The following is a 6513-nucleotide window of genomic DNA, read 5'->3' on the forward strand; positions in this document are numbered from 1 at the left end:
CCCCCAGCCCTTCCCTTATAAACAAATTACTGAATGCATATAAAGTGATCTAATGAGCTCTGCAGTCTTCACTTCATTCCTTAAAATATTCAGCTTTAAGATCCATAAACCAGATCCAAGGAGCAACAAAGTCTATTCAAGCAAAATAATCTCTAGCTTTGCATAACCAAAAACAATCTCAAAAAGATAAGCACTGTTGTTGTAGATAAAACACTGGGCCATAACCAACTTAAATATCTGTAAAAGTACAGTTTCCCAATGAACTGATCCAACTGAGGAGGGGACAAGGAGGAATCCGTGTTCAATAGAAAATTCTGTGGCTTCCTGGAACAGTGCAGTTAAGCAGTAGAACAGCAGATCACTAACGTTGGATTGTGATTGCTTATTAACAAATTTCACAGAGCAAAGCACCCAATTATATCCAATAATTATAGATATAATCTGCAAGTATGGAATTTGGATATCTTTTAAACAGTGATTAATGCCTCACTTCACACTAACCTCATGTTCACTGTTCCAGTGATCTCACATTTTTCTGCACGCTTGCTTTCTACAGTGGAATTATCTTCACATCAGCTTTCCTTCTTCTCCTTGGTTCACCCACTCCTCCTTAAATTCTTTTCCAACCTTAGTTACTATCCTCTTCAGAGCAAAGCACTATCTCAATCCTACATGGATGGGATCACCAATAAGTCTCAAAGTCTGCCAACATTATAGGCTGCCTCCAAAACTTATTGTGGAAAGTAGCACACAACTTTTATTCTTACTGGTTGACCACTCTCTTGTGGTATTTGAAAATACACCTTGGAACTACTGCTATTTAGCATCTACATACCTACAGGCAAGTTCATTTCAGTTTTGATGAAGGTGTCTTAAATAAAATAGAATCAAACAAAAGAAGAAATTAAACAGATTGCTAAGTGAAGAAAAAATAGAGACAGAAAGAAATGAAAAGTGGATTGCCCAAAGAAACAAGTCAGGAATTTGTTATATTTGGCAGATGATACAGTTGTTCATAAACAAATAAAAGATCCTTTCTCCAGACAAAAAAAAAAAAAAAGCTCCAGCACTAGTCTAGGGGGAACTGAGTATATTTTCAGTCCTACCATAACTTGAAAAATTATTTCTTAAGCAAGAAGGAACCACATTAGAAAATGTCTAACCCAGCATTCAAATTCAAAATGCAGCAACAGAGTTTAATCAACTTGGACTGATTAGAAAAATGCATATCCTTAATAGTTGTATAAAGAAAACTGAAATGAAATACAGAACTATGTGTACAGAACCTGCTGAAGCAGGGTTGAAATATTACTTCTTATTTTCAGTAAACCCAGAATATCACAAAAAATCTGGAGATTTTGAGAATCAAAACAAATACTTGAATTTATTCTTATGCCAACTACACAGATTTTTCTTACTCTTATCTACCACTTTATCAGCTAAAAAGATATTTCAGATAACTACATAATAAAAGTTACCATTACATATTCATAACAACAAATAATAACAAAAAGTAATTTTATCTGTTCCAACTTCACTCCATCACAGATCTGCTTATATTAATGTTACTGTCTTCATCTGGAATACCAGGCACAGTCCCAGTCACAATACACAAGAGAGATGTATTTAAGCTGTATACAGAAGAAGAAAGGGCTACTAGGTTCACAATAAGCTCTTAATTTTCCCAGCAACATCACAAGTGACAGCCTGGATCACTCAACCTAGCAATATAAAGTCTAAGACAAAACATGATTGTCCTTTATAAAAAAGCTAGAGCTCATACAAACAACAAGTAAAGAAGTAAGAATTAAACTACCACATCATACAACACCAGAAGGAATGAACATCTGAGGGCAAAGAATTATTTCAGGCTAGAAATTCGATGAACATTTTGAAAACATGACAAAAAACAAAAATGATCCAGAGTATATCCTAATATGAGTAAGACTTTTATTATGAAGATTGGAACACATGATTTACAGGCCTACAATGGAAAGCAAATGCACAACTGATCAAAAATTCATCTGTATACTTGAGGAATAAAAGCAAACTAAACACATGCAGTTTTATAGTGGTCATTCAGGATTAATGAAGTATTGTGCCCCTAAGAAAAACAGTAGCTATTCTTGATAGAAAGATTTCACAAATCTTAAATGTAATGTAAGTACTTCTCTTAATAATCCATTTGCATTCTTAAGCATTAAAGATCTGAGGACCACACTGGCTCAGAAGATTGTGAAAATAAGTAGGCCTCTTTCAGCCTCCAATGAGAGCATCAGAACAAATACTTTCATACGTTATTTAAGTCTTGACTAATCCATCACACTGGGGATCACAACACAGATGATACAACAAACAAATGTTCAGATCCATAACTCACTTCTTTTGAACCAATCTTTTGAATCATAGAATGACTTGGGCTGCAAGGGACCTTAACGAACATCAAGCTCCAACCTGCCACTGGCAAGGTAGGCAACCTCCATCTCTAGAACTAGACCAGGCTGCCCAGGGCCCCATCCAATCTGGCCCTGAACAGCACTAGGGATGGGGCAACTTCTATGGACAGCCCGGTCCCTTCTTTTGTAGAGACGTTTATGGTAAATATTATAACGCCATACAAAGAGCATGAACATTCATCAGCACAGACTAAAATAAACAGAGCAGGAGTAAGACAAATGATATAGATGCTGTAAATAAAGAAAGCAAGAATAGTCATGAATTCCAAAAAAGAATATTGGTAACTGAGGCTCCGGTAGGTCATGCAAGAGCATACCACACATGGCAAACCACAAAAATAGATGGTGTGACTCAGCCTTATCCTCATCGTTCTTCATCACAAGAGAACATAAACAGTGCAAAGATCACCCAGCATCATTATCAGTCATAAATACCCCAAAAGACACAATGAAGACTTGATGGCCAGCATCTCTTACCCCCTGGTCTGGCCAATGGGATACCATCAGTCCTGATACTCATGAAAGGAAAGTGTAAAAGGAAAGGACGAAAGACCTATGAGATAATAAATGCAAATGACTGAAACGGGTTTTGCTCAAAGAAAAAGTTATGCTTCTCTCTGAGCAGTACAATATGTGAACTGCTTTCACCTGTTTGACTTCATCAGATTACGTACTCTGGCTAGTGCAGAACCATGGAATGTTAAAACATGACCTTTTTCTGGAGATACACTGCATCAGATGTAAGAAGTTCAGTCCTGCAGGCTGAACAGCCTGGGTTACCACTTACTGTCTTTCAGTTTCTGCAAATGACAGGTATTTTCTTCATGCAAACCGGTGGGGGCCCGCCCCGGGGAAGAAGTAAAAATAAAGAAGTATGTCATTTACTGCAAAAACCCACAATATGTGTTCACAATGTAATTAGGAGCTCACAATACATGGTACTGTGAAGACAGAGCTCTTCCAACTGATGACTGTGAAGCCTCTTCATCAGAGAGAAGTCAGGCTGCCTATTTTATTAACTACATCAGAAAACCTGTATTCCTGTTGGCATCTCTACTTATATCTACATGCACATCCCCTGAACACTACTTTTACATTTTGTTCACATTCTCACAGGAGATAAGAAAGGGCCCTCTGTGCAATTCGTTTCTCAATGCAAAAAAAAAAAAAAAAAACCACAAAACCCCACAAACAAAAAACAGTGTAATAGAGATTTACATCTAAGGAACAGCAGTGCTTCAAAAACCAGTACTGATCATGAATTCTGATTCCTGTTTATGCCTGTGTTACCTACGCCTTTGTCAGTACCTGTTCTTTGCTCACGTGGTCACAATCTAAATCTCAGTCTTGTGTGAGCTCATCTCCTACTTCCAGAAATTTGTCATCATCATACATACAAAGCAGCTCTCCTAAAATCTGTTACCACACTTTGTTTTAACACAAGTTACAAGATAATCAGTTAAGTTTTAAGAAATTCTGACACAGAATATCTTTTCATATTAAAACCTTCGCATCATTCTGTAGAAAGGTAATGAATTGCTGTTCACAAAAAAAAAATGTTTTAGCTTTCTTCAACCTAAGCACAGTTAAGACTGACAGAAAATTGGAAACCAGTCCTTTATCAAAGAGAAATGAAGAGTTTTATTAAGGAGTAAGGTGTAAAGTCTCACTGTCCTTCAGCAGCCCAAAGTATTTCAGTGTTACATATTCTCACTGATTGCCTTAAAGAAGACATAAAAAATTAAAGTGAAAAGAAAGAGAGCCCTATCAAGCAGAGGGGAAAAAAGGCTGCCATTCAGCAGTTTTAACCTACACGTATTTCAAGTGTTTCCATTTCCTTCAAACTGCAGCTTTCTGTTGTCAGAAAGTACTTGCCTGGCTCAGTCAGGCCTCCAGACCTCTCTCTGCACCACTGACTGCGTGCTGGGATAACACAACCACACATAGAAACATCCCAGGAGCTTTACTGAATTATTCATCTCAAATACCAGAGAAGGAAGACCATCAAGCTGCAAAGTGACTTTTAGAAGCAATCTTCATTTCATTATACCTGTTGTTGTCCTCACATATGCAACACAGATACTTCCACCCTATGTCCTGTGTGAGGGCTGTAGTAATCCCAACTCCCAGCTTCCTCTGAAGAATACCCATGCATAAAAACTGAAGAAAGGTGCCAAAAACATGCTCGCACTCAGCATGCTTGTATTTCTCACCACAGCTCCCCAGGATCCATGTGCAAGGAATCAAGAACAAAATCTACCTCAAACTGAACATTTTGTGAAATAAACAACAAGCAAAGAAACAACATCTGAAAACATGGATTCCTTTGCATCCTGCTCTATCCAGCTCTCAGCGGACTGGCAGTTATCTTATTTGACAAGAAAACCAATAACACAAGAAGTGACTCAGTGTTCTGGCTCAGACCCTCAAGCCCTCATGCTGCCAGCCCACCTGCAGCATCACTCAACCTGGGGTGCTCAGAGGGCCAAATCTGAGCTACAAATGCTAGCTGGAAAACAAAACAGACAAACAAAAAAACCCAAAAACAAAACACCGCGCTTGGTTAAAATTTTGGGATTGAACACTTGGTTAAGATTATGGGATTGAGATGTACTCTTCCAAAAACTACATCTGTCGCTGACACTTTCAACTACTGCAACTGATGTGAAAAGACACCCAAATCTAAAAGAAAAATAGAAGGGCCTATCCCTCCTCATTGACACCTAACGGGGAGGATCCGTGACAGCGCCTGCCTCCTCAAAGCTGGACTCGCACTGCTGCGCCGGACACGGAGTCCCGGAGCAGCAGCGGACTACAGCCGTGTAACGCCGGTTCCCCTTCCGCGCTCCGGACCCATGCGCTACTCGAGCCGCCCCGTGGCCGTGCCCGGCGCTGCGCGGCTCCCGCAACCGCCCCCCGCGTCCCCGTCAGCAGCTATCGGCGTGCTCGCGGAAAGCGAGGGTGGACAGGGGAACAAATCAACTGCGCTAACCCGCACTGACAGACGCGCGGGACCTAATGCAAGAGTTAAAAAAAAAAAAAAAAAAAAAAAAAAAAAGAACAAAAAAAAAAACCCACACAGAAAAAAGAAAGGAAAGCCACTCCCAAGGAGCGATGGGAGCCATAACATCGCAATTCAAAATAACCTAAAGTCCAGAGCACCGTGGGCACCGCTCCGTGCCACCCGCGGGGGGCAGGGCCCCAGCGGCACGGGCAGCGCCCCGCTCGCCACCTCCCAACACCGTCCCGCTGCCGCCGCCGCTCCACCAGAGCCGCCCCGCTCCGCGCGGGGGGCGCTCGAGGAAACTTCGCCGAGGGGGGAGCGCCCGGTCCGGCCCTCAGTCCCAGCGGAACGGCACAGCCTCAGCAGCACCGCAGCGCAGTCGGACAGCAAAGGCGGCCCGGAGGCGCCGCGCCTTAGGCGGCTCGGGGCGGCTCAGGGCGGCTCAGCACGGCTCGGCACGACGAAGAGCAGAGGCACGGCACACGTGTCTGACCGAGAAGCCATGCAGCCTGGCGGCCGCCGCCCGAAACACCAGACTGCCTGCCCTGAGACGGGACCGGGACCGGGACCGGCCCCACAGCGGACCCGGGGCGAAGCGCCGGGACAAAGCTATTCTCCTCCCCGCCCCACCCCGCCTTGCTCCGCTCCCGGGCCGCGCGGAGCACGGAACTCACCAAGTCGAAAATCGCCGGCCACGGCCACACTGCTTCTCCACTGGCAGCAACGCCGACGACACAGAGAACAACCGCGCTCCGCCGCCGAGGCGACCCCCTTCCTGCCGCCACCCCGCCGCCCCGCCCCGGGGGCGTGTCCCGGCCGCATTGGCTCCGCCCCTCACCGCCCTGTGCAGGGACGCGGTGCTGCTCACGTCGGCCTGCGCGGCGCGGTCGCGCGGGCGGTTGTGGGGCTCCCGGCTGTGCTGCTCGTTCGAAGTGGGGCGTTGCGCACGCGGCACCGGGTGCCTCCAGGTGCTGCTCTCAGAGCAGGCGCGGGCCGTGCCGATAGCCGCTCGCACTTGTGCCGTACTGGCTGGAAGTCAAACCAGTGTGCTCC

General features: G+C 44.2%; 1 protein-coding gene across 9 annotated transcripts in view; it reads right to left on the bottom strand.

Moving 5' to 3' along the window:
* The window catches only part of PAM (peptidylglycine alpha-amidating monooxygenase), a 120055-nt gene extending 113807 nt beyond the window's left edge, over positions 1-6248 (bottom strand). For all 9 annotated transcript variants that reach the window (XM_042822794.1, XM_042822797.1, XM_042822796.1 and 6 more), the window contains exon 1: positions 6135-6248. The gene's annotated coding sequence lies outside the window, so the exon portion shown is untranslated. The remainder of the gene's footprint in view (positions 1-6134) is intronic.
* Between the last annotated feature and the right edge of the window lie 265 nt (positions 6249-6513).

The sequence above is a fragment of the Centrocercus urophasianus genome, unplaced genomic scaffold, assembly GCF_019232065.1.
Source record: "Centrocercus urophasianus isolate 14NV4802_14NV808 unplaced genomic scaffold, USGS_Curo_1.0 seq_21, whole genome shotgun sequence".
NCBI lineage: Eukaryota > Metazoa > Chordata > Aves > Galliformes > Phasianidae > Centrocercus > Centrocercus urophasianus.